Source organism: Crocuta crocuta, unplaced genomic scaffold, assembly GCF_008692635.1.
Source record: "Crocuta crocuta isolate KB4526 unplaced genomic scaffold, BGI_CrCroc_1.0 scaffold430, whole genome shotgun sequence".
Taxonomy (NCBI): domain Eukaryota; kingdom Metazoa; phylum Chordata; class Mammalia; order Carnivora; family Hyaenidae; genus Crocuta; species Crocuta crocuta.
In genome coordinates, this window is record NW_027527934.1 from 3,253,649 (window position 1) to 3,263,199 (window position 9,551).

Here is a 9,551-nt window from a genome sequence, read left to right on the forward strand (position 1 = left end):
TACACTGTGAAATGTTTAAAATACGTATTGATTCACTTAAAAAACATTAATAAACCCATTATATGTTTACATAAGTAACATTTTAAAAATGTTTATTTATGTATGAGAGAGAGGGAGAAAGATGTAAATCAGGCATCCTAAGGACCACAGAGAGACCCATGTGGGGGCTGGAACTCACAAACTGTGATATCATGACCTGAGCCGAAATCAGATGCTTAACCGACGGAACCACCCAGGTACCCCTATAGAAATCAAATTTTTATGTAAAAAGTATATTTTCCACAAAAAAATTGCACTAGTAGTACTGTATTGCCTTACATGCAAATCTCTTAAATGTCTGCCTTAATTGGAAACAGCTAGATTCTCATATCTGCATTTGATCTGGTGTTGAANAACCCATTATATGTTTACATAAGTAACATTTTAAAAATGTTTATTTATGTATGAGAGAGAGGGAGAAAGATGTAAATCAGGCATCCTAAGGACCACAGAGAGACCCATGTGGGGGCTGGAACTCACAAACTGTGATATCATGACCTGAGCCGAAATCAGATGCTTAACCGAATGAACCACCCAGGTACCCCTATAGAAATCAAATTTTTATGCAAAAAGTATATTTTCCACAAAAAAATTGCACTAGTAGTACTGTATTGCTTTACATGCAAATCTCTTAAATGTCTGCCTTAATTGGAAACAGCTAGATTCTCATATCTGCATTTGATCTGGTGTTGAATGAAGTGTATGAAGGAAATCTGGCCTCATAGATAACTTACTTGGAAAAGGAAAATCATTTTAATGACCTTTTTAGATACTTGTGGGTCTCCACCTTTGATACCACCCCTACACTTAAAACTGGTAGTTTTTTTAAAGGTTAGTTGGATGTGGAATCTGAAATCAGATCAATAAACTTTTATGCTTTGTTACATAAAATTGCTGGTATATCTAATACTTTGAGTGGACCTTTTACAAAATCATGCATTTAGTCATTTGGAAAACACTGGTTCACTGGGTTATGCTGCTCTTCCAAACGCAGAGTCTCTTAAATGTTGGGAAGCTGCCAAGCTCACAGTGGCAGATACAAGTTTTCTAAAATTTTAATTTTCACTTGAAAGCTCAAATTTTATCATTGGCAATAAATTCTGTCTATTGTTTCTTTCAAGGAACAGTCACACTCTTTTCATTTTTTAAAAAGTATCTGCCAGATATGCCAGTTTGAATACCCATAGTCTGTCCAACATCCTCAAGTAAAATGATGTTTCCTTTAAAAAAAAAAAAGAAAGAAAGAAAGAAAGAAAGTGGGGCGCCGGGGTGGCTCAGTCAGTTAAGCTAAGCATCTGACTTTGGCTCAGGTCATGATCTCCCGGGGGCGCCTGGGTGGCTCAGTCAGTTAAGTGTCCCACTCTTGATCTGGTTAAGCATCCCACTCTTGATCTCAGCTCAGGTCATGATCTCCCGGGGGCGCCTGGGTGGCTCAGTCAGTTAAGTGTCCCACTCTTGATCTGGTTAAGCATCCCACTCTTGATCTCAGCTCAGGTCATGATCTCCCGGGGGCGCCTGGGTGGCTCAGTCAGTTAAGTGTCCCACTCTTGATCTGGTTAAGCATCCCACTCTTGATCTCAGCTCAGGTCATGATCTCCCGGGGGCGCCTGGGTGGCTCAGTCGGTTAAGCGTCCGACTGCAGCTTTGGTCATGATCTCACGGTTCATGGGTTCGAGCCCTGCGTCGGGGTCTGTGCTGACAGCTCAGAGCCTGGAGCTTGTCTTCGGATTCTGTGTCTCCCTCTCTCTCTGACCCTCCCCTGCTCACGCTGTCTCTCCCTCCCTCTCTCTCTCTCTCAGAAATAAACAAAACATTAAAAAAATATTTGAAAAAAAAAAAAAGGTCATGATCTCCCGATTCGTGAGATTGAGCCCTGCATCGGGCTCTGTGCTGACAGTGTGGAGCCTGCTTGGGGTTCTCTTCTTTCCTCCCTCTCTCTCTGCCCCTCCCCCATGCATGCTTGCTCTCTCTCTCTCTCTCTGAAAATAAATAAGCATGAAAAAAAATTTTTTTAAGAAAGAAAAAAACCCAAAGATACTCAACATCTTATTTTATTAGGGAATTGCAAATTAAAACAAGATAGCTATTAGAATGGCTGAAATCCAAAGCACTACCACCAACTAATGCTGGCAAAGATGTAGAGCAACAGGAGCTCTGCTTCACTGCTGGTAGGAATGCAACATGGCACAGCCCCTTTGGAAAACAGTGGGGAAGTTTCTTACAAAACTAAACATGCTCTTACCATGCGATCCAGCCATTGTACTCCTTGGCTTTACCCAAATGAACTGAAAAATTATGTCCACACAAAAGCTGCGCACAAGTGTAAGCAGCATTATGCATAATTGCCCAAACTTGGAAGGAACCAAGATGTCCTTCAATAGGTGAATGGAGAAACAAACTGGCACATCCAAACAATGCAATATTCACTGATACAATGAGACGAGCTATCAAGCCACAAAAGGACCCGGGGAACCTTAAATACATATCCCTAAGTGAGAGAAACCAATCTGAAAAGGCTATATTGGTATGCCCCAAACTGATAACCCTGGAAAAAGTAAAACTGGTTTTAAGGCAAAAGATCAGTGGTTGCCAGGAACTGGGGAGAGGGAGGGAGGGATGAATAGGTAGAGCACAGGTGGTTTCTAGAGAAGTGAAACTACTCTGTATGATACTGTAATGGTATCATGGCACATAGGTGTCATTATACATTTGTCAAAACCCATAGAATGTGAACCTTAATTAAACTATGGACTTCATTAATAATAACGTATCGATATTAGCTCATCAGTTGTAACAAATATACTATACTAATGCAAGATGTTAATAATGGGAGAAAAATGGGAGAGGGCTAAGTGATGTATGGGAGCTGTCTGTACTACTCAAAAAAAAATTCTTTTAATTCTAAAACGTTGCTTCAGCTCACATTTTAACTACACAAGTGGTGTATGGGTTCAAGCCCCACACTGGGGTCCATGCTGACAGTGTGGAGCCTGCTTGGGATTCTCTCTCTCCCTCTTTCTCTGCCCTTCCCCTGCTTGTGTGCACACACTCTCTCTCTCAAAATAAACTTCAAAAAATGTGTACTGCTTCATTAGGGATGTCCTTAATTGAAAATGCGAGTGCACAGCAGGGAGTAATCCAATGACTACTACTACTACAATTTGGTGCCTTATTCCTGCTAAGTTGCCAACAGTTTTATTACCCATGGTTGCTTTTGCATCATCAATGCAAATTGCTTTTGTATCATCAGTGCAAATGGCAGCACAGTCAAAAGGACAAATAATGTATCCATATTATTATAGAGGTAGTTTTGTCCTTGAAGACCCCAGGGGTCCACACATCTGGACTGTGTGTTGAGAATCATTTTCCTAAAAGGAAGGAATGTCAGGAGTAGATGTAAAAGTAGGGATTACTAGGGACAGATGTGTTTGGCAGGTAGAATCACTGGGCTAACTTTTCCTACTGCTGAGGGTCTGGCCCACTTCTAGGCCATCCTAACAGATAAGGTAGGCCAAGTCACTCTGGAAGCCATTGATCTATTTAGGGGATGAATCTCTTAATCTGCTGTCAGCCCCAGTCCATATGAATTCAGTGTGGGTTGGAAAGGCTGGACTAGCTCTTCTACTTAAATGGTTCCATTAAATTCAGCATTTATGGTCTATTATGGGACAAGAACTGTACAGGTTACAGAGAAAGACACAAATTAGTAAGTTGTGGCCTCTGTCCTCTTCCTTGAAAGACAAGAAAACATAATAATAAAAGAATATAAAAAAATAAAAGAATATAGAGATAATAGGATAATAATAGAATATATAAAATTCTGTATATTTTTGAAAGTTTATTTATTTTGAGAGAGAGAGCACATGCACACCTGTGTGGGGTGGGGCAGGGACAGGGAGAGAGAGAATCCCAAGCAGGCTCCAAGCTCTTAGCACAGAGCCCCATGTGGGCTTGATCCCACGAACCATGAGATCATGACATGAGCCCAAAATCAAGAATCAGACGCTTAACATACTGAGCCACCCAGGCGCCCCTTTAAAGTCCTAAGTATTAGGGGTGCCTGGGTGGCTCAGTCGGTTAAGTGTCTGACTTCAGCTCAAGTCATGATCTCATGGTCCGTGGACTCAAGCCCCACATCAGGTTCTGTGCTGACAGCTCAGAGCCTGAAGCCCATTTCAGATTCTGTGTCTCCCTCTCTCTCTGCGCCTCCCTTGTTCGCACTCTGTCTCTCTCTGTCTCAAAAATAAAATAAAACATTAAATAAATAAATAAAGTCCTAAGTATTANTGCACTCTCTCTCTGTCTCAAAAATAAAATAAAACATTAAATAAATAAATAAAGTCCTAAGTATTAAATGAGGTGTCAAATGCTGTGGGAGCACTGAGGAGGAACTGAATTATGACTGGAGAACTCAGGAAAGTTTCTGAAAACTTGAGCTGGACTTTGAAGGATGAGTATAATTTTGAAAGGAGAAAGGGAAATCAAAAGTTCTTGGTAGTCTTGCGTGAATGAAGAGCATTCTGGATAAGAGAAGTACAGCTAATAAATGAGCTGTGGTAACTCAAAACCTCTCCACTTCATGATTTTAACTTGTTTTTGTTGAAGGGGTTGATTTCCAGTTTATCCTTTCAGGACTAGTATACAAAGACTCATGCCATTTAGCATCCATTTATCCATAAAATAGTCCAACATCTAGGAAAGAGATTTCTTCATGGACCTTTTCTAATACAAATTATCTTTTTATATGCACTGGAGAGAAAGAAGCCCTCTTTCGGATCTCTTGATTCAATACCCCAAACATTTAGTGAGTGCCTACTCTGCTTATGGCATATATTTTTTTCTACAAGGGTGCCAAAATAAAGACATAGCCCCTGCCTTCACAGAAGTTAAAGTCTTGGAGGAGTCAAATGTGTATGCAGCTAATGGCAAAGCATATTGTAAAGTCTATAAAAGATAAAATGTAATGGAGATCAGAGGAGGAAGAAGTTAACTTCAGGGGGAAATCTTGAAGGCTTCATGCAAGCAATGTCTTAAATATGAATACGCTTAGTGATGAATGAAGCAGGATATTCACTCATCATGAGAAAAGTCTGCTTGAACAAAGATATAAAAGGGGATGGTGTGGGGGCTCCTGGGTGGCTCAGTCGTTTGGGAGTCCAACTTCCACTTAGTCATGATCTCACAGTTCATGGGTTCGAGCCCCGTGTCAGGCTCTGTGCTGACTGTTCAGGGTCTGGAGGCGGCTTCAGGTTCTGTGTCTCCCCCTCTCTTTCTGCCCCTTCCCCACTCGCACTCTGTCTCTGTCTCTCTCAAAAATAAATTTTAAAAAAGCTTAAAAGGGAGGGGGAATAGTGTGTTTGAGGAAGGAAATATAATTTGGTATGACTAGGGGGACTGGGAGGTGAGTCTCATGGGAGATAAGGTTTGAAAAGCAGGTTAAAAAGAATCTTGGGATGCCAAACTAAGAACTTTGGGCTTTACTCTGGGGACTGGGTGGAGAATATTCAATCTGTGTTTTGGGAAGATAACAAGCAGCCCTGTGAGGAATGGATGGGAAAAGAAGGGTCAGTTTGGAGGTGAATGGAATTATCCAGAAAGGAGATAATACTGGCATTACCTAGGAAGCAGGAGCTGGTGTGGAAAGGAGAGAGTGGATAGAGAGACCAAGACAGAATCAAGACTTAGTGATGTCCCACTGTGGGTGTAGGAGTTTAGGGATCCCTAGCTTGGGAAACTGGTAGAATGGAAGTACTACTACCCAGCAGGAGGAACATAGGAAAAAGATCAAGGGTTTGGTTTGACCGTCAGGGGTGTCTGTGGAGAGGACATTGGAGAGGGAGCAATAGCAATTGAGAACAAGGTCAGGGCTGGAGACACAGATTTGGGGACCATCCAGAAATGGCTGCTGCAACCATAATGCATTGCACTTCCCTAGGGAGACCAGGGTTTCAACCTTAGCACTGCTGACACTTTGGTCTATATAATTCTTTGTTGTGAGAGGGCTGTAGGAAATTTAGCATCCTTGGCCTCTGCCCATTGGATGCCAGTAGCACATCCCCTCAGTTGCAACAAACTGAAATGTCTCCAGGTGTTGTCAAATGTCCCTTGGAGGGCAAAATCAACCTCATAGAGTACTATTGCTCCAGGAGAGTGCAGAGTCAGGAGCGGAGATGGCCAAGAGCAAAACCTTCTGATTCTAAGGTCACAGTCAGAAGGAAGAAAGCACGTTAGAAGCAATGGGGGGAGGTGACTGTGTCACAGATGGGGTGGCCAGCAGTGTAACAGTCAACAAAGGGGGTTGGAGACAAAAGAGGCTTTGGCAGTGGTGAGAACTTTATGGTCCTTCAGGAAGCAATTCCAGTTGTGCCTCATGAATGGGCCTTTCCTTATTTTCTAGCCTTTCCCCAGAGGGGAGTAAACTGCCCACTTGGGCCATAAATAAGATTGGGACAGATGTCAGTGTATCCCCAAAGTTTGCCTGGTTGCTTTGCAGACTGTTAACTATTCATCTTACATTATTTTCTCATTCTATTTTGTCTATTAGTCTCTTTTTTCATTTATAAAGTGGTTTAGTAGAAATATAGAAATATATATCCATATCATTTAATCCTAATAATAACCCTGCAAAACACTTTCATTCCTCTTCCCATTTTGCAGACGAGGAAACTGAAGTTCCCAGAGGCGAAGTGGCTTGCCCAAGACCACACAGCCAAGGAGCAGGAGAGATCATACCCAAATCTTCTGATCACGCAGAGACTGAGAACACTCTTCATCACACTGTGATTGCTTCGTTGGCTGCCACTCCTACCACGGAGCATTTTTCTTTGCAAAGTGACTGATACTCCATTTCTTCTGGGATAGAGCAATCAATGACTTATTTCTCTTCTTGCACCCTGCCCATAGTATCATTTCTTTTTTCTTTTCTTTCCTTTCCTTTCCTTTCCTTTCCCTTTCTTTCCCTTTCTTTCTCTTTCTTTCTTTCTTTCTTTCTTTCTTTCTTTCTTTCTTTCTTTCTTGTAAGCTCTAGGCCCAATGTGGGGCTTGAACTCATGACCTCAAGATCAAGTGTCACATGCTCTTCTGACTGAACTAGCCAGGCACCTCCCACCCCCCATAGTACCATTTTTGCTCACTGTACACTGTTTGGTGCCTTACTGAGTGTCTCATCCTGTGGGGGCATTAGCAAGGTGGCCTTCTGCCCAAGGGTAGCACTGTGATGTTGGCATGGGTGAGGCCAAGGCTGCAGGGGTCCTGCATGGGGAAGAGGAGTGTGAAACACGTTACAGTCCCAAGTCTGGGCCCTAGAGAATCCCCCTAATGGTTGCTGGGTCTAGGCCCAAGGGTCGGTCCCTCAGGGACATCAATGTATATCCAAGGCTGGCAGTGGCCTACTAGACCCCAGTAACTCCTCAACTACTGTAACTGTGATTTCCACCCTGGAAATCCTTCATTTCTTTCTGCTCTCCTCAGACATTCTACTCTGGCCCTTTGTGTTTCCGCACCTTTCATGTTCCCGTATCCACCATTGCACTTAGCATTTGGAATTTTTTTTGGGAGACAGAGGGCGCAAGTGAGCTAGGGATACAGAGAATCCAGTGAGGGGCAGACAGAGAGATAGAGAGAGACAGAGAAGGGAGACTCACCCAAAGCAGGGCTCCAGCTCACCCGAAGTGGGGCTCGTGCTCATCCAAGGCGCGAATAGAACTTATGAACCATGAGATCATGACCTGAGCCAAAGACAGATGCTTAAGTGACTGAGCCACCCAGGAGCCCTGGAATTCTTAGTAATGGTAATCACAATAGCCACCATTTACTGAGAGTTTTTTCAGTGCCAGGCACAGACAGTGAGGTAACTGAGGCTTAGAGATGTCACATAAGTTTATCTAAGGTCACACAAATATTAAGGTATGGATCAGTATGTCTAATAGAAATACAATTTGAGCCACATTTGTAATTTAAAATTTTCTAGTGACCAAAGTAAAAGAAAAGAAACAGGTGAAATTAATTTTATCAATTTTAAAAATTTAACTCCATATACTACATTACTTCAACATGTCGTCAGTATGTAAAATGACTAATGAGATATTTACATTCTTTTTTGCATAATAACTCTTTGAAATACAGAGTGTGCTTTACTCTTACATCACTTCTCAGTTTATTTTAATTTTTTTAATGTTTATTTGTTTTATATTTGAGAGAGAGAGCGAGGGAGGGGCAGAGAGACAGAGACAGAGAATCTGAAACAGACTCCACACTGTCAGGGCTTTGCCTGAGGATGTGGGGCTTGAATACATGAGCCATGAGATCATGACCTGAGCCAAAGTCAACCAACTGAGCCACCCAGGGGCCCCTCACTTCTCAGTTCAGATTAGCCATAGTTCAAGTACTAAGTTCATAGTATATAGTACATAGTACTATGTGTATAGTCAACAGCCACATGGGGTCAGTGGCTACTGTACTGGGCAGCACAAGTACAGATCAAGGATTCTGACCCACTTTATAGCCTTTCTAAGGATAGTGAAAGCAGGCTGGTACTGTGCACCAAAATTTGGGTTTGCAAAATATAATAACTTGATCTAAATTGTGATAAGATTTCATTATAAACTAGAATACAGTACCTCAAAACAAAGGTCCAAAATTTGTAAGATCGTTTAAGAAAATCATGTGTTAGAGAAGCTGACATTTCCCTCTGGAACTGATACTTCTGTGATGGGGCAGGAATGTTTGTTCCCTTTTGCGTGACCCTGTTATTGTTCTGTCTTGATAAATAGCATCCAGGAAGACTGGATTTTCTCTGGCCTGGAGCCAGGTGGTGGAAAAATCCTTTGCCCTGGGGCCCTTCTCTGGTCCATAGGGCAGGCATCTGACCATTTCTAACTCACTTCACCACCCCCTCATGGTGGCTCCTGAAGGGATTGTTGAACTCTGGGACGCAAGAAGGGGTTGGTGAACCATCATTTCCTGGTTCCAACAAAGGCTAGGCCTTTGTTCTGGACACTGTGCAAGGCACGCTGCATGCGCTATCATTCTCACCATCCTCTGTCGTCAGCATTAGCACCTGCAAAACCCAGAGAGGTGAAGAGGTTCACCCAGGGTCACACAGCTAATAGCTCAGAGCTTTCTGACACCACAGCCCAAGATCACAGCATTCCAGACTCTGGAGGTTTTAATACTTTCTGACCACCCATGCACATGGGAACAAGGGTTGCCAGCAAGAAATTTTCATATCTGTGTTCTGTTTCTATGTTAACTAGCCCTGGCGGGGTGCTTAAGGTTGATTTCAGTCTCTAGGATTTGGGGTCAGATATTCTGGATATTTAAAAAAAANACCACAGCCCAAGATCACAGCATTCCAGACTCTGGAGGTTTTAATACTTTCTGACCACCCATGCACATGGGAACAAGGGTTGCCAGCAAGAAATTTTCATATCTGTGTTCTGTTTCTATGTTAACTAGCCCTGGCGGGGTGCTTAAGGTTGATTTCAGTCTCTAGGATTTGGGGTCAGATATTC